This window comes from Plecotus auritus (genome assembly GCF_963455305.1).
Source record: "Plecotus auritus genome assembly, chromosome: 1".
Lineage (NCBI taxonomy): Eukaryota > Metazoa > Chordata > Mammalia > Chiroptera > Vespertilionidae > Plecotus > Plecotus auritus.
This window is the reverse complement of record NC_137770.1, coordinates 168,054,480-168,073,804: the sequence shown is the minus strand read 5'-3', so window position 1 is coordinate 168,073,804 and position 19,325 is coordinate 168,054,480. Positions and strand designations below refer to the sequence as shown.

The window sequence follows — 19,325 nt, the reverse complement described above, 5'->3', positions numbered from 1 at the left end:
ATATAGGGCAACTGCTGTTGGCCAAGTCTCTGTTTGGGTCCCAATTTGAGCTGGTCCAAGTCTCTTTCTGTTCCCTGGGTCCCGATCTGAGCTGGGCGTGGGAAGCGCGAAGCAGCCATGGGGGCAGGAGACATCCCTCAGAAGGGGCGAGGATTCAAGCCCCTGCAAGGCTGGGGGGGTGAGGGACTGTGGCCCACCTCTGTTGATCCCCAAGTTCTCTCCTGAGGGCCCCCTGCGACTGTGCCTGTCTTAGGTTGCCCCTCCCTTGAGGAGTCTTACCCGTCATTGACTAACCAGCCATCCTCCGGGGCCAAGCAGGGTGATGTGAGGTTCAGTTCTGTCTCCTTGGTAGCCTATGCCCCTATGGCCTCCACGCCCAGCGCCTGCCTCAGGATCCCACCTAGGCCGCCAGTGGGGCCCCAGCACTGATCACAGATCTTGGGAAACCCAGGTTTCTTCTCCAGGGAAGGCCCAGCTCACACCATTGGGCGAGAGACAGATCCATGGTACCAGTCACTACGAGGCTTCAACCTAAAGCTCAGGCAACAGCTGTGGGCAATTGGATTGTGAGAAGAGGGTTCCTCTTGGCAAAAAAGGTCAAGAAGGGCCAATATAGAATGCTCAAGTGCCTTCCCAAGAGGCCTTCCAAACAGTGGAAGGGATTAAATCCTTTTTTAATTAGACCAATAATAAGAACTTATTTTGAATTCCTAATTATTAGAGAAAACACAACATTTTATTTTCTCAAAAATAATTCTTATACTTTAGACATTTAATTACCACAACTATATAATTTCTCCCAATTTAATTTGCACTTTGAACTTTTAAAGCTGGCAAGTCAAATATATTTAGTATTTCCTAGATTAATAACACTTTACATTTTTAAGAAAAATACAAGACATAATCAATTAATAGATTCAATTCTGTCCTCTAGGTTTTTTATGAGGCAAATTTAAACTTTACTTTTTATTTGCCAGTAGCTCTGTAAAACCGGTTTGGTTTATTCTAATGTAAATTACCACATTTTTCAAAGATGGTTCCTGGCAGGAAACTAGATTACCTGTCTGCTGGGGGAAGGGCATCTACCCCTTCCTCCATCTACCCCTTCCTCCATTAACAAAGGGCGTAGCCAGTTACCTGGGCTACTTAGCTCTTTATAATTAATACATTATTTATCTATATTTCAACAATTTCTTTGAGATTCTAGAGTCAATTATAATTATTTTCAAGCATTCACTTTGGATAAATTCTATAACAGAGACAAATTTACTTATTTTCTCGTAGGCCTTAAAAGTTAACTTTTTTAACAAGGTTCATTAGCATTGTAAAAACTACTGTTGCTGGAATTAGCTTGAATTTCTTTAGAGAAGACTTTTTTGCCATTTTTCTTAGGAAAAAGAACCAGTTCTGGGTTTCTCATTTTCTATAGCTTTTGTAGAGAGATTCCAGCTGAAGACAATCTAAATGTCCAAAATCGGACCATGCGCGCATTCTGTCTTATAGCTAGGTTCTCTCCCCACAAGCACAGAAATTCCAGACACATTTCTAAACTATTAAGACTTTTTCATGGGGAGAAAGGAAACTTTAAATTAGCATACTGGGAGAGTGGGCTTCCATATTGGATCTCCACGTGTCTCCCTTCCCCCACATCCTGCTTATTTCTGGGGAAGTTTCAGCAACAGATCTGGCTGAATTTCTTTTCATGCCTAAAAAATAGACAGATCTTAAATTTTTTTTTTCTTTTTTGCTTTCCGCAGTAATAACTAGCACCCAATTTGGCCAAGATTTGCATTTCCCTGCGAGTTCTTTTATAATTTTTAAACGAAACCTTAAGTAATCTCATTGTCGGAGAGCGGATAGCCCTGCCCTCTCCTGCCACCTTTGAATTTCTCCATACCAGAGGTGGTTTTAGCAGTGGAGTTTCATTTCTTATTACAGATTTTAAGTTCCAAATACCAATTAAGATTTTAATTTGAACAAGAAGCCACATTATTTTATAACCTAATTCTTCCCCATTAGCCTGGCTGAAAAAGACGTTCCCACCCTACTTACAGATCGAGACTCTGCAGCTAGTCCGTGGGCTTTGCATGCGGTGAATTTCCCTCACCTTTTCTGGTGAATTTCCACACCTTTTCTCAGTGTAATTTTTTTCCTTCCTTCGCTCTTAGGCGAAAAATACCTTCTCTTCCAGAAGTCCCGCGTTGAAGGCACCAGATGTGGGAACCCCTTTCACGTCCCGCGTGGTTCAGGGTTCCAGTTCAGGGTTCAGGTTCTGGAGAAGGCCGCACACAAAAATGAAGAGAGAGACTAGAAAAGAGTTAATTTGGGAAAATGGGGGGCCAGGAGGGAGCCCACCTCTAGTGGGAGGACTGCCCTTTGCTTTTGCCTTGCCATCCCTTTTATTAAGGTTTGGGATACACTCATTTCCAGTAGGCAGGAAATTCCAATAATAGCCAATCAGCAAGAATTTACATAAGAGTAACAGGTGGAGGCTGCTTCAACTACCAATATCTCAACTAAACAATGAGTGATTAGCTCCAACCTTTGAGAGCATTTAAGGTTGACCAGCCTTCCTGATTCCCTTTCCATATCTATTAGTGGGACAATGATCAGTTTCCGGCAAGAACTGGAAAGGACAGTGGATGTGGGGTGATAGGACATGGGTAAGCCAAGAGGGAGAGATTTCAAAAGGCAGAAACTGGAATGCCAGATATGACATGACAATATCCCCATTCACATTGCCTAGATTTGGGAGTCGAAGGGTCCAACTTGCTTCCTCTCCTCATTTGATCTTATTAAGCAAATTTGAAGTCCCCTCCCCACCCCCAATGGGAACATGTTAATTTTTTCACTAATGAACAAAGAAACACTTAGAATGTGTCTCAATATGATGGATTGAGCCCATGTTCTTGCCTCCCATTCATTCCTGTTACAGTGCTAGAAAATGAGAAGGGGTATTTGGTGTTTTCTGTGGACCAGAAGGTGAGAAGTCCCTAAAAGATGAAGAGTAGATGGAAAGAACTTAGAATGAAGAACTGCTGCCAAGGTCAGGGGTGTCTCGAGAGGGGTTTTAGAAGGAGAGAACATAAAGAGCAGAATGGAGCTCTGTGGGAATGGCCAGGGGAAAGGTTGGGACACCAGAGTGGAAACAGCGGGTGCTGTGCCAAGAAGTGACCAGGAGAGGTGCCTGCCACAGGGTGGAGCCAGAGCAGCCTTTCTGGGCTGTCACACCAGGAGAAATGAGACCGCCAGCTCCCAACATTGTCTGGAAGCTCATCCTTTGTCCTCTCTTACATCTCCGGAAGAAGGTGTAGTAAAACCTGTGGAGAACAGTTACAGAGAACTTCTGATTTTCTTTATGAGGTTGTAGCACCACCTTGAAACAAAAAGTGTGGGTGTTTTGAGTCTGAGTTCTTGTTGAACAATGAAGTCACGGACAAAAATGATTAATGGAACCAAAGTTTATTGGGAGAAGCCAGTCCTGGAAAAGGTGTAGCTGGGGTTCTAGGAGTCAGTTCATGCCTCTCGGGTGCATCCTTCCTTCCCACCCCAGTTAGGGTGTCTTAGTAACTCTGCCTAACTGGGTTCCTGGTTTCATTTCCTCCTCCCACGGTCCTGCCCCTATCTACCTAATTTTTTTCTGTCTCAACCTAATTTTTTAAACTTATGTGAAAGTATTACTTTGAAAAAAATCAAATTAAAATGTTTTATAAATAAGATTAATCACCAGAAGAATAGACATAGTGTGTGTGTTGTAATGTATACTATAAAAGACAACTATGTCTATCTGTTGACATAAAAACATTAAAACCTGTAAAGAATTTTTTGAGTTTATTTGAGCCAAACTGTCGCCAATTGCCGGGAAGCAGAATCTTAATGGATTGGGATAATGCTCCAGAGAATGGCGGTTTTCCATCTATTTTTATACATTGCAATCAAAGAAGGTGGGTTACATGAAATGCATTGGTGATAGGTTAGAGAAGCAGGAGAAAGCAAAGTGGGAAAACCTCTGGGATTGGATAAAGAGTAAAATGATAGACACATTATGTAAGTGGGTACAGGATAGTTAACAGTCAACAATTAACATGATAACAATAATGAAAGAATTTGTGGTATCTGTCCTGGCACCCAGGGCATTTGGCTGTGCCCTGAGCAGTCTGGAAAAAAATGGAAGTTACAAGTTACCTTGACATATCAATGATACGTTATCATAGATGCAAAAAGACAATAAGCTCAGTTAAGATAAAGATTGACCTTGTCAAGGAAATACCAGCCTAGGAGGTGACTACCCACCATAACTACTTTAGTTAAAGTTTAATTTCAGACCATCCTTTGTGGTTACTTTAGGTCTCTGAGTTTGCAAGACTGCCATGCAGGCCTTCCCTGAGTTTGTCAGGTTAGCATGTGGCCCCTTTTGTCCACATAACAAAAAATGTAAAGAGAAGAAAATAAGACAATAGCAAGAAAGCAAAATATAATGGTTATAAAAGACCAAAACTATTAATAATCAGTGATGTTAAAAGAGAAAGTCTCTCAGATTAGAGTATTAAATAACATCACAATGAAATAACTCTGAAAGTAGAAAATAAAGGATTGGCAAAAGATATATTAGGTGAATGTAATAATAACAATAATAATTTAAAATAGTATAGAAATATTCCAATTATACCAAATAGAATCAAAGTTAAAAGCATTAAAGGGAAAAAAGCAAAGGTCATAATAAAGAATCATTCCCAAAAGATACAACAGTCATGAGATTTTTATGCCTCTAACTGCACAGTATTGAAATAAAGCAAAAGCCGATGGAAATGTTAGGGGCAAAAATAGAAAATTGGGGACTGGATATAGTTAAAAGAAATATTAATTATGCTTTGTTAACCATGATTGCCTTGTTCTGATTGAAAACGGACATTCTAACCTGGCTGGGAGTTGTATGCCCCTGGGACCTGGGAGTCAACCTTGAACCTGACAATCAACCTTGGACCTGGGAATCAACCTAGGAATGTGGTTCACTTTCATTCAAGAATTGCCTATTGTTGTAGAAAGATTAATAACCTTGTTGCCCAAACAATGGAGTTCTGCCCCAGACCCCCAATGGGTATCACAGGGCCCTCTCCCACCAAGTGCACAAATTCCATGCACTGGGCCTCTAGTGTTTAATAAATCTTATAACTAATAGATAGTCCCCAATATTCTAATTCTTCCCCCAACATTTAAAAGTAAAAATGATGATAGCAACCAACTCAGAGGGTCACTGTGAAAATTAAAAGAGGTAGCAGAGCCCAGCCAGCATGGTTGAGCAGTTGAGCATCAATCTCTGAACCAGGAGGTCATGTTTGATTCCCAGTCGGAGCACATGCCCAGGTTGCTGACTGGATCCCCAGTGTGGGGCATGCAGGAGGCAGCTGATCCGTGATTCTCTCTCATTGTTGATGTTTCTAGCTCTCTCTTCCTCTCTGAAATAAATAAATAAATAAATATTTTAAAAAAGAGGTAGTGATAACCAGAATGGTGAGCCAAGGTGTTTTCTCAGCATGGTGTCTTGTGTCGCTGAAGAATGAGCTCCATAGACGAGAAGATTTAAGCAGAAGTGTGGAAAATGTATTACAAGCAGATTCAGACTCCCCGCAAGGGGAGAGGGACCCAATAATGGGCTGCCCGTTAAAGCCTTGTAGTCCAGGGATATATTTGCTCCAAGCCTGCCCCATGTCTACCTGTGTCATCACTTGATTGAGTCCCTCATTGTTTTTGCCCAGCAACAAACCTGAACTTTTCCTGTTTCCGTGTTCTTTCTCTGTTCCTATGCTGAACTTTTTTTGTTTTTATGCATTGGTACATTTTGTTGCTATAGGCCCTTCCTTGTTCTCCCATGCCTCCCGCTTTGAGTCCAGAAACATTTTATTATTTCTGCTTGGTTGGTTTCTGTGATTAGGCTGGCTCAAATTGCTGTGTCTGCCCTGTCCTATGTTCCACCTCCCTTTGTTTTCCTCTGGGCCCCTGCCCTATCTGCCTGCATTTCAAATTAACCCTCTCAGTCCCCCTCCAATTAAGAGACCCTAACTGCTGTTGGGAGGAGGGATGATGACCACTCTGGCTTCTTACTGCTGACAGTGGGCATTGTGGGGAGCAGTTGTTGGGTCCCATCGGAGGAGGCCAGTCTAGGAGTCCATGGTAAAAGGCAGTTGCTCCCATCTGGGGCTGCATTTGGAAGACCATTTGGAGTTTTAGAGCCTCTATGTGAGAAGAAACAAATCGTATCAGGAGGTTTAACAAGCAAGTGCCAAAGATAAGTAATAGAAATAGCTAAACAAAGGGCCAACCAGTTTCTTAGGCATGGGATCATTTTTTAAATTTGTTTTCAGTTCTATATGGAAAATGATACCTGGACCAGAGTGGGTCAAAACTATCCCCCTGCTATTGCCTGCAGAGGGTGGATGGTACTTGGGGGCCTTGGGTCTTGATGGGACTTGTCCTTCCAAAGGTCTTGTATTATAAGGCAGACAAGATGGTTTAGGTGTATTCTGTGGGCCAGTAGGCCCCATCACATTCTTAGGGGTTTCTGACTCTCTGGTATTGTTTTAGGTCAATGCTGTCAACAGCTAGGGTTTAATTTTGCTTTGCTGAAATCATTTTTTATTGTTTCTTAAAGTACAGAAAGCCTGGATATATGAGAGCTTACACTACTTCCCTTCCTTCATATAGAAAAGATTTAATTGCAAGATGGTATTATAGAAGAAACCAAGATGACAGCATAGGTAAACACCTGAACTTGCTGCCTCGCACAACCACTTCAAAACTACAACTAAAAGACAAAATGGACATCATCCAGAACCACAGGAAGGCTGGCTAAGTGGAAATTCTACAACTAGAAAGGAAGAGAAAAGCACACTGAGACTCAGAGGAGCTGCGGAAGTAAAGTGCAGAGGTACGGAAGCACGCGCGTAGAGGGCTGGCAACTGAGTACATGGCTATCTTTTCCAATCCACAGGGAGACACAAGCTCCCAACTGCTCTGAACTCCAGTTCCGGGCAAGACTCTGGGGACCCAGACTAATACGGGGTGAAATTGGACTGTCTGGCATCATGCAGGAGCATGAGGGCGGCTTTCTCTTAGAGGTGCTTACAGCAATCATTGTTTCTGCATGGTGCTGTGGGACACAGAGACCCGGGGACCTCTTTGGGGCAGGGCTGAGGGTCAGCTATTGCTGTTGGCTCTGCCCTGGTGATTCCCTGAGACCCCAACCCACCCAATTTACAACCCCACCCAAGTTATGCGTAGAGGCTTTTGCATATGAATGGCCTGGCCTTTTGCAATCAAAAATTACCTAACAAACTGCAGCTGCGTCAGAGAGCCCCAGAACTTCCAAAAGAAGGCCCGAGGCTCCATAGCAGCTTGCATTGCTTCACAGCTGGGCCTCCTCTGGGCACCTCCAAACCCCAAACAAAGAGGAGAAATCTGCAGATCTCTCTGTAGTTCCTGCTGGGTGGCCTCAGGCAGTGACTGACTTTGCACCTTCTTGGAGATCCAAGAGCCAGTGTACCCAGTGGTCAGAGTGGGACCATCCAGATTACAACTCCTCAGATCCATAAGGGACACACTCAGGGGGCAGACTCAGTGAGAACCAAAGCCCCACTGAAGCAAGTCTTGCCCCATAAGGGTGTTTCCAGCAAAGAAGTTCTCCCATCATAGACACAGCTGATCCTCACAGCCAATTGGCCTGGAGGTCAATTCCTCCCAGTGATACCAACAACAATCAAGGCTTAATTACAAGACTGTGCACCCAGGCTCAAAGGGGTGCACCAAGAGTGTCCACCTCAGGTAATTGGGGAGGCTGAACCACTGGACCCTGTAGGACACCTAGCACACAAGCCCACTCTATCAACACAGGGAAGCAGCCAAAATGCAGAGACAAAGAAACAGGTCACAAATGACAGATATAGAGTTCATAACCACAGTTATAAGGGTACTCAAGAATCTTCTAGAAACCTCTGAGAAATTTAGTGAGACCCTCAAGGATATGAAAAAGAGCTAACTAGAAATTAAGCATACACTGACTAAAATTAAAAATAATATACAGAAATCCAATGGCTGACTAGAGGATCCCAAGAATCAAGTCAAAGATTTGAAATACAAAGAAGCAAAAAACACCCAACCGGAAAAGCAAAAAAAAAAAAAAAAAAAAAAAAAAAAAAAAAAAGAATCCAAAAATATGAAGATAGTGTAAGGAGCCTCTGGGACAACTTCAAGTGTACCAACATCCGAATTATGGGGGTGCCAGAAGAAGAGAGAAAGCAAGATATTGAAAACCTATTTGAAGAAATAATGACAAAAAACTTCCCCCACCTGGTGAAAGAAATAGACTTACAAGTCCAGGAAGTGCAGAGAACCCCAAACAAAAGGAATCCAAAGAGGACCACACCAAGACACATCATAATTAAAATGCCAAGAGCAAAAGACAAAGAGAGAATATTAAAAGCAGCAAGAGAAAAACAGTTAATTACCTACAAGGGAGCACCCATACGACTGTCAGCTGATTTCTCAACAGAAACTATGCAGGCCAGAAGGGAGTGGCAAGAAATATTCAAAGTGATGAATAGCAAGAACCTACAACTAAGATTATTCTACCCAGCAAAGTTATCATTCAGAATTGAAGGGCAGATAAACAGCTTCACAGATAAGAAAAAGCTAAAGGAGTTCATCACCACCAAACCAGTATTATATGAAATGATGAAAGGTATTCTTTAAGAAGAGGAAGAAGAGAAAGGTAAAGATAAAAATTATGAACATCAAATATATATCTATCAACAGGTGAATCTAAAAATCAAGTGAATAAAAATCTGATGAACAGAATAATGGTGAATATAATAGAATCAGGGGCATAGAAAGGGAGTGGACTGACAATCCTCGGGGGGAAAGTGGTGTGGGGGGTGTGGGAAGAGACTGGACAAAAATCATACACCTATGGATGAGGACAGTGGGGGAGGGTAAGGGCTTGGGGTGGCGGGGGGGGGGGGGAAACCGGGTGGAGGGGAGCTATGGGGGGGGGGAAAGAGGAACAACTGTAATAATCTGAACAATAAAGATTTAATTTAAAAATATGGTATTATAGTTAATACTTCCCTCTTGTTGGGTGGGAGGGCATGTCTCTCTATCTACCAATTGATATTGAGGCCATGTCTGGGTATAAAAGAAAATCAGGCATTTCTTCTTAAGGGTCTGAGGATCAAATGCCCCCCAGTGTTTAAGAACACAGCCCAAAGGGCTATCTGCACAGTGGTGGATGAAGCAATTCCCATCTGTAAGAAAACACACGAAAGGATGTCCAGCATCCTTTGTGATCTTCCCTTCTCTGTTTGGGGCATCCCCCTCCTAAATAAGGGATGTGAGATAAGTGCCTCTTTTTGTGTGACCACAAAAAGAGGATCTGCTGGACTAGTCACACTTACTGGCGAGATGAGATCTAGGGCGAGAAAACCTGTTAGTGTACGCACACCAATAGAACTAACCTACTGAACTGTGCGCACTTAGCAGCGTGGTCCTACCAGACACCTGTCCTGCTCCAGGTGTGGGGAAGCCTGTACTAATTCTGTGTCCCTGATTGAACGTGTCTGAGATGGTTCTAATGTTTTTGAAATACCCATCAAGCTTCCTAGAGGAGTTTAAAAGGAAGTGTCTCTAGGCTGAGGGCTGGGAGCATTTGGCCAAGACCTGGAACTCTGGGGGTGGCCACCACCCAGAGCTCCAGGGAGCATACCAACAGCTCTGGACTTATTCCTCTATATGCCCTCACTATCAAAAGATCTATCATCTTCATTCTGGTCTCCCCAGTCTGTCAGTAATGAGGGATTTATTTGGGAAGGGTGGAACCCTACTTTAGTTAAGACTAGGATTTTATATCCACTGGTGAGGTAATCTCCTAACTGGAACAGGACTAAACAAATCCCACATTAAAGGGGGGTGATGTTTTTCTTCAGAGCCAAGAAATCTTTGTTCTCTGTTAAAGGAACGATGAAGCTTGGGCATGGAAGGAGGTGGCAATGGTATTTACAGGTGGTATTCCCTGTGTGCAAGTAGGACTTTTAACCTGGTGGAGACAACAACAAAAATTATGACAAGTGATCCAGTGAAAGGAGTAATGCTTTAGTGTTCAATGATTCCAAGGCTAAGGATAGGAGAAAAGTAAGTATTAGTCTGGAGTATTATAGATAAACATCCAAGAAAACTAGACAAACTTAGGATTCAGTTCAATTCATAGGTGTAAGATAAAACTTCGAAACAATTCATTGGAATCAACTCACATTTGTATATTATAGAGTCTGTCGAAATATAATTTTTCTCCCTAAAATCACTCCTATTCCAATTAAAGACCAATTCATTTATCATATTAAGTTTAGTTTTAATTTGGCCTGAATACAACAAGAACAATAATTGACTATGTTTTGCTGCATCTCTTGGACAAGCCTTATTGAGCCCCTCAGGGCAAAGAAGCCAAGCCACCTAGTTGCCACCAGGCTTGCCTGCAATACTTTTAGACTTTGGTGAATTCCTCAAGTTTTTGAGGTTCCCATGGGTGTCTTGAGGTCCTTTTCATGCCATCTTCCAGGAAAGCAACCTTCGTTCCTTACCTGGAAAGACTTCCACGAACCACATGACCAAGCGAGGTACCAGGCTGTTCTCCAAGGTGCTCACATTGGCTTCAAGCCTTCTGGTGACATCCACGGTCCAGGCATGTCTCTCTCAGACACAACACTCCAGCAAAAGTCTCGGTTGACAAAACTGTTATTGGAAGCTGGTCTTATTGAATCCATGCAAAGAAATGCATTGCTATGACCATTATGGACTGCCAAAATCTGGAGGGATTAGGTAGGGAGAAAAATATACAATTTACCAAATTATTCTGTTTCCTTATACCTGAAAAACAAAGTTTAAAAATCAGAAACACCTTTAACAAAAGTCACAAAACCTAAATTTTGTCTCCTCACATAAATGAATTTATATGAGAGACTTTGACTGTATTGTGAAAAGCCAATCAATTAAAGCAATCGAAGTATATATCGTTATTGAAAAAGCAAAGCAAGCAAACCTATACATTTAGCTCACGAAGCATAGATGGGTCTCCAGCCAATGCGAAGAGCAGGCTGGGTGGGGTCCAATGCATTATACACCCTCCTGTCTGTAGGTCTTAAAATTGCTCTGTTGAATATTCTGGTACAGATCAACTCTTAAGATTCCCTGTTATTTTGCTGTGGCCTTTCCAGAAATCATGAGAAGCTCCTGGCAACTTTAGCTTTCCAAGCCTTGAGACTGCCGGCCTCTCTGCCTACATAGTAAAACAGCCTTTTTTTCCTTTCCCATTTACCTCCCCTCCCCCTTTCTGTAGGGAGGTTGTTATTTTTAACCATTTGCTTTGTGTCCTTGGCTGGGGAAGGTAATGGCTAGTTTCAAGCTGGCTGCAAATTACCCACACTGGCTTTGTTTAATTTCCTTTTAACATTTTTCCTTATAAACTTTTTATAATTTTCACAAACTTTTTAATAACTTTTAGGAATAATTAGTCTTCAAAATGTATCTCTATGCACCATGTTTTACCAAAACACATAATTTCCAATTAATAATTCTTAATAGCCTCAATCCTCAGTGACCAGGAAAAGCACACAACCAGCATTCCTTAGATTGACCCTTCTGAACATAATTTAAACATAATTAGTTTTAAAGCACACTTTCAACAAAGCAAAAGACATTATTGCAGCTCCAAATCTACCCATCTAGTTTTGGCAATACGGATAAAAGCAGGCAATCCAGCAATCAAAGCTGTAATGAGTTAACTTGATCTGCACATGTGGCTAAGTTTTTCCTAGAAACTTGTACCTTTAAAGATGGCCAGACTAGAGTTTTTGACCAGATACTTGCATTTCAAAAGTCCTAGGAACCACAGGGGAGCACTATAGAAAGTGCTGAAGGGCCTCAAGCACTGTTGTAAATCTGAACCCTGCAGTCCTCCTCCATCCTGTCTGGTGACCTACTGCCCTAATGCAGTGGTCGGCAAACTCATTAGTCAACAGAGCCAAATATCAACAGTACGATTGAAATTTCTTTTGAGAGCTGAAAACCGACTTCTGCGCATGGGCCATTAAGTTTCAATCGCACTGTATGTGCGCACCCCTTTTTTGTGGAAAAGCCACACTCAGGGGCCAAAGAGCAGCATGTGGCTCGAGAGCCGCAGTTTGCCGACCACTGCCCTAATGTATGGAAAATGCCCTGATCTACTCCCCATCCTACTTTAAATGCTCACCAGCACCAGGTGTGGTGTGAACACCAGGGCAAGCTGTGCCCCTCAGGCAAGGGCATTCCTCCTTGGCTCCCCTAGCATTCTATTGAAGACCCGAATCCCCTCTGGTCCCCACAAGGCCACTGCAAGGAGCTGGAAGAAGTCAGGTCTGTGGGGGTCAGGTCCAAGGAGGTATTGAGGAGATGAGGGAATCCTCCGCTCATGCATGGCTGTGTCCATCTGTGGCAGGGGACACCAAGAATGGCACATCCACCAGCCTGGGCCAGGATCTGAAGAAGTTAGCGTCCCTCTCCCCCCAACCTCTGGCAGGAGGAGGTAAAAGGCAGGAATGTTTGAGGAGATCTCTGGCAATAGAAATCCTAACAAGGGAACAGGCCAAGGTTGGGCTGTATGTAGTGTGTCAAAGTGTGCTGCTTGTGGAGGGAACTCCCAGAGGCGGTGAAACCGCTGGTCTTTTCCTCCTCTTACATCCTCAGTTTCTTCCCCGGCTGTCTCAAACAGCCGTGAGGACCCGGAGCGCTGAGTGACAAGCTCTAATGTGCACCCCCTGGAAGGGTCAGAGTTTCTTACAGTTGTATTCTGGAGTCCCTGTGAGGCCCCAGCACGTCTTAGGGTTCAACCCAGACACCTCTGTGAGGTCCTTATTCACGTAAGGATATTTGAGATTCTTGAACCAGAGGGAGGAATTTGCCTCTTTGACCTTCAGAGCCTGGGTAGGCACCCAAGCACTCATTTAGTCGTTGGTCAGACTTTGTCTTGCAACTGGCGGGAAGCCTACTGCTTTCTAACCCTGTCTGACTACCAGTTCATCCTTCCATGAGATTCTTGTTATGGGGCAGCCACCCCAGTGGTTTTTATCTGCCTGTCCCATGCTTGCTTTTAGATGGCCCAAAGGCTGGAGATTGCATTTGGAAAGCGAAAGAGAAAAACGCCCGCTGGAGACGGCAGCCTGATTAAGTGGCTGATGGGCACCTGGCAATGCCTCCAAAATTACAAAGGAAACATCAAAAGAAGCAATAGGGTCTGTAGGCTCACCATTTGATGTGGAGAAGTTGAGTCCTGGACTGAGCCCCCAAAGCTGATGACCGGAACGGTGAGCCGAGGTGTTTTCCCCGGGTCAGGTCTTGCAATGCCAAAGAAGATTTAAGCAGAAGTGTGGAAAATGTATTACAAGCAGGTTCAGACTCCCCGCAAAGGGAGGGGGACCCAATAATGGGCTGCCCGTTAAAGCCTTGTGTTCCAGGGGTATATATTTGCTCCAAGCCTGCTCCATGTCTACCTGTGTCGTCACTGGATTGATTACCTCATTGTTTTTGCCCAGCAACGAACCTGAACTTTCCCTGTTTCCATGTTCTTTCTCTGTTCCTATGCTGAACTTTCCCTGTTTCTATGTGTTCTTTCTCTGTTCCTATGCTGAACTTCTTCTGTTTCTGTGGGTTTGTACATCTTGTTGCTACAGGCCCTCCCTTGTTTTCCCATGCCTCCCACTTTGAATCCAGAAACATTTTATTATTTCTCCTTGGTTGGTTCCTGTGGTTAGGCTGCTCAAACTGCTGTGTCTGCCCCTGCCTGTGTTCCACCTGCCTTTGTTTCCCACTGGGCCCCTGCCCTGTCTGCCTGCGCTTCAAGTTAACCCTCTCAGTAGTAGATGTTTAGTACTTAGCAATGAAGGTGGAACCTAATGACCCATTAATGTTAGCCATTATTATTCTATGGTCCATCGAAACCAATGTTTCATTATAATTAGGTTTAGCTCCAAGTAACAGATAACACTCAAATAATATTAGCTTAGACAAAGGAAAAGTTTAATTCTCATGTAAACGTGCAGTTTTATTATCTGTGCCTAACGGGTGGCTCTTCTCTATGAAGTTCTTCTTCTAATTTATTTCTGCTACTTGCCATCACTTAGTCCAACCTCGATTTCTTCATTGCATATCTTAAGTAACTTTAAATATCAAAGTTACTTAAGACGACAAAGAACAATGTCCAAGAACATTAGCAATTCAGATGTTGTGCTGAGATGTGGGAGAGATTAGAAATCTATACATGGCATTCTTGGAATGGAGGTGAGAGGTGAAGGCTCTGGAGTTTGACACCTGAGAGCATCAAGTCTGTCAGGCAGTCTCTAGGGAGAAAAGTAGACTGGATTCCTGCTTGGAGACACCATTGTTAGGGGGTGAGAGGAGAAGAAAGGGGTGAAAAAAATGAAGGAATGAAAAGTGAACACTCTTTATATTCCATAAATGAGGGAGATCATGTGATATTTATCTTTTTCTGACTGGCTTATTTCACATAAACCAATGAACAAAAATAGATCCAGAGACAGAGAAACATCAATCAGACCCATCAAACCTCAGAGGGAAGGTAGGGGAGGGTGGGGGTAAGGGGGAGAGATCAACCAAAGGACTTGTATGCATGCATATAAGCCTAACCAATGGACACAGACAACAGGGGGGTGAGGGCATGAGTGAGGGGGCTGGGGGGGTGGTAATGGGGGAATAAGGACACATATGTAACACCTTAATCAATAAAGAAATTAAAAAAAAAGAAAAGTGAACACTCTTAACCCAAATGGCTTATTTACACACACACACACACACACACACACACACACACACAAACATTTTAGGAAAACATGTAGCTGTAATAAACCCAAATATTGAGAAAAACAAGAAGGAAAGGGTGAAGGGGGGATTCAGCATGATACTTACCTCGGGTTCGGTGAGGTTGGGCAATCAGGTGGAGAGGCCTATGTGTTTATTTGTAGCAGGTGTTAGTCAGGGCCCTAGCTTTTGGTTTGAGTGAATGGCAGTTTTGAAACCAAAATGCGGCTGTCAGGCCCTAGTTCTTTGTTTTGCAAAACTGAAGAATAGATTCACAGACAAAAATGGCAGAAACAAAGTTTATTGGGTGATAGACAAACTTCCTGCCGCAAGAGGGCAGCAGGAAGGGGGCCCAAAGCAGTTACCGCTTAAACTCTTTGTTTAGGAATATGCATATACCCTGCTAGCTTCTGATTGGTCCCTTCAAAGAATTCTGGCAATATCCAATTATTTCAAAGTTCAAGTTCCTGTCTGCAGGAGGACCTGATTGAGGACTGCCACTTCAGGTCCGAGGTGACATCACTGTTCCCGCGTAGCTGGGTCAGTTCTAGGTGCCCTGTTTGTCGCCCTCCAACCCCACCCACCCATCTCCATCCCGCGGTCCCTGTCCCTGACTGACTGCCTGGCCCTCTTTTTCTATCTCCTCCATCTTGGATAATTGTCCAGAACTTGAAAAATGAAAATTATTGCTTTTAAAACCGAACAAGGATATTGTTTCCGTTAGCTAGCATTTCCCTATCTTACTCCCTGTCACTAGGCCTCTTCACCCTGTTATAGTTGACAGGAATGTGCTAAAGACCAGAAATGTGACAGGAACATCCAAGGACAGGAGAGGACATTATTAGTGAACTCTACAAATCAGAAAGACTGAATAAAAGGCATTGTTGGTCACATTCTGAATACAGATCCTCTTAGAATCTTAAAAGTGGTTATTTAGGTCAAATAAAATACTATTTTTTACATAAAGTAATTATATAAAAACTGCTAGATAGAGTCCCACCTACTATTGAAAGAAGTTTTTAGGGATAAAATAGGCAGGTTTAGGGAGTTTTAGGAATTAGGGGCCAATGGGGGAGAACCACAGGGCTGCACAGCTGGGAGCTGCCAGAAGGCATACATTCACAGAATAAGGGGGCTGGGAGCTGTCAAGAGATATATACTTACAGAATAAAGGGAGAGGAAGCCACCCATTCACAGGATAAAGAGGAAGGACACAGGGAATAGAAAAACAAAAGGGAGAAAAAGAGGGGAACTCCATGTGGGGTTTGAGCTCTGAAGCTGCTACAGTGACCAATCAGAGGGGATATCAGGGCACAAAGAACTGTAGCCTTTATAAACCTTAGAAAAGAGGGACTTAGTGGGTCTCTCTCCTACTCCCCACGTGGGTGTCTGTGCTTGTTTCCCAATAAATTCCCACCTTTTCCTATACCACCTTTTGTCTGTGGCTTCATTCTTTGAATGCACCTGGACAAGAACCCTGGAAATCACCTTTGCATCCTGCCCAGAGGAAAAACCACGCGTTCCAGTTTAATTTTCGCATTTCACTATCTAGGTGGGACAGGCAAAGCAAGGCTTCCTAGGGATGTGGCCTTAAACTTTCAAATGAAATGTGTGGAGCCCTAGCTGGTTTGTCTCAGTGGATAGAGCATTAGCCTGTGGACTGAAGGGTCCCAGGATCAATTCCAGTCAAGGACACATGTCTGGGTTTCGGGCTCAATCCCCAGTAGGGGGCATGCAGGAGGCAGTCGATCAATAATTCTCATCATTGATGTTTCTGTCTCTCCCTCTCCCTTCCTCTCTGAAATTAAAAAAAAAAAGAAATGGGTAGAGAGCATTGTGACGCAAAATCTAAGAACAGGAGGTACCTTCATTTCTAGGCCAATTGAAAGTCAATATCAGAAAAGTTTATCAAAGGTAATAAGGTTGAAATTACTGAGCTGTGGTTCAGGAGCAAACTCCATGTTGCTCTTTCATCCTCTACATGGCTCTATAGAAGTTTATAGACAACCCTCCAGACCACCTCCTACGTTATTTTCGCTTTCCTACTTCACTGATTTCCTGCATTTGGACTTTGTGCCTTGCTCTCTCTCACTTGTGCTGGTTTGCTCCTTAACAAGCTCCTGGCTTTGACTTTGATCTTAAGTCTGCTCTCCATTCTCTGTCTCCCAAGAGCCTGAATGGAGGAAAATCAGGTAAGGAGTTAAACCAGCTGTAGGGATGAGGGTTCCCACCTGCTGACCCTCAGGGCTCGTCCTAAACAGGAGCTGTGCAGAAAAACAGCAGAGGCTGGGAACTGGCCAAGGCATGACACTCAAGAATGAATAGCTCCAAAGCTACCAGGCTATGTCCTAGGATGAGTCCTTCAGCCTGATTTATTACTTTATTTGCCCTTCTCTGACTTGCCTGTTTCCATTATATCATTCCTGGAGTGTGGCAATCACAAGTTCACATAGTAATTGAGGTGCAAATTAGCCCTGTTTGTGAACAAACTATGATAAAGTTTTGCTGGGAGTTTTCCCATATGCTGATAGGCTTATTTAATCGTAATCAAAGAGTGGAATATCTGAGGAGAGAGAATAAATTAGATATAGTACTTCCTAATTTTTATTTTAAGAAGTCTTATTCTTAAGAGATATCTTATTTGAAAAATCAGTTTATATTCCTCTAAGGTATTTTCAGGTTTAAAAAGTTTTAATTTGCATAATAAACTTCATTTCAATAATTTAAATAATTTTATTTTGCATAATAACTTGCATTTCAATAAATAAAATAATTTTAACACCCCCCCAAAATGGCACTCTGATTAAATTGTATTTGACAGCCTGCAGGATACCTTGAACCAGCTTGGTTTTCACTCTAGATTCCACTGTCATACCACCCAGCTTCTTCCTTCACCAACAAGGAAGTTCTTTCCTTCCCTGCCAGTCAGACAGGCCGATGGGAGAGGCAGGCGTGGCCTTCATTGTCAGTGGGTCACTGATGTGAAAAGGGGCAGCACCGGCGTTTAAACAGATCCAACCTCTTTGCATCTTAAAAAAATTAAACCATTAAAAGAAGTAAAATAAGAAGGCAATGCTTATGGAATGTATAGTGCATATCGGCAGTGCATGCCTCATTATGATTCACCTGCTTGCTTCTCCTGTTCAATCATTTCTTTTTAAAAAAAAAAAATCTACTTATTGATTTCAGAGAAGAAGGGAGAGGGAGAGAGAGATAGAAACATCAATGAAGAGAGAGAATCATTGATCAGCTGCCTCCTGCCTGCCCCCTACTTGGGATTGAGCCTGCAACCCAGGCATGTGCCCTTGATCAGAATCAAACCTGGGGCCCTTCAGTCCTCAGGCTGATGCTATTCACTGAGCCAAACCAGTGAGGTTGAGTTCTTTTTTCCCCCATTATTGGTTATTATGCCCATCCTAATTTCCCAGGTGAGGGACTGGGAAATCAAGTCTGACCAGTGCCTGGAAGGAACATAAACGTATTTGTGAGTAGCCTCTATATCAATGGAAACCACTTACTAGTAAGTTCCATTAGTTAAGTTATTTAATCCTTCCAGGCCTCATTTTTTTCTGAATGTAAAAGTACAATAATAGTGAAAGGAGTTTTAGGGATAAAATAGACAGGTTTAGGGAGTTTTAGGAATAAAGAGAGTCCATGGGGGAGGGATGCATAGGTGAGGGTTTGGAGCCTCTAGAAGGCATGCATTCACAGGGCGGAAAATGGTGCCACAAGGTAAGGGGAGAGGAAGCCATTCATTCACAGAAGATAGGGAAAAGCCACAGGGTTTGGGGGAAAAGGAAACAAACTTTCATGGAGGATAGAGAAATGCCGACAAATGGTAGAAAAAGGAAAACAGATTTTCACAGGAGATAGAGAAATGTTACAAGATAAGGGGGAGAGAAAAGGAGGGGCACCATGTGGGGTTTGGGCTTTGAAGCTGATATTCTGCAAAAAGAGTGACCAGTCAGAGAGGAGCATGAAGAAACAAAGAACTACAGCATTTATAAACCTTAGAAAAAGGGGCTTAGTGGGTTACCCCCTGGGAACCCCTTCCCTACGTGGGAGTTTGTATTTGTTTCCAATAAATTTCTACCCTTTTCATCTACCACCTTTTGTCTGTGGCTTCATTCTTCTAATCCATCTGGACAAGGACCCAGGAAAGAAATCACTCTTGCATCCTGCTCCGGAAAACAACCTGAATCAATAGCAATATTGAAACATGTCACATAAGGTTTTTGTGAATATTAGATAATGAAAATAATGCACTTACATAGTGTTTGGAAAAGGTTAAATGCTCAATATATGTTAGGTATTATTATTATTAATTATTACTGTAAATAGGATTAGAAATTTCCTCAGATAGGAGCAATGTAGAGATCTAGTCAACTTTTTAAAAAAATATATTTTATTGATTTTTTTACAGAGAGGAAGGG

The 19,325-nt window shown here is 42.8% G+C and overlaps 1 long non-coding RNA gene across 1 annotated transcript; it reads right to left on the bottom strand.

Annotated features, from left to right (window-relative positions):
• Positions 1 to 1,752: 1,752 nt before the first annotated feature.
• On the bottom strand, positions 1,753 to 13,512 carry LOC308248146. Its single transcript, XR_013960599.1, has 3 exons — positions 13,325 to 13,512; positions 10,626 to 10,850; positions 1,753 to 6,233 (listed from the first exon to the last, which is right to left on the bottom strand). It is a non-coding gene; the product is annotated as an uncharacterized lncRNA (long non-coding RNA).
• Positions 13,513 to 19,325: the final 5,813 nt, after the last annotated feature.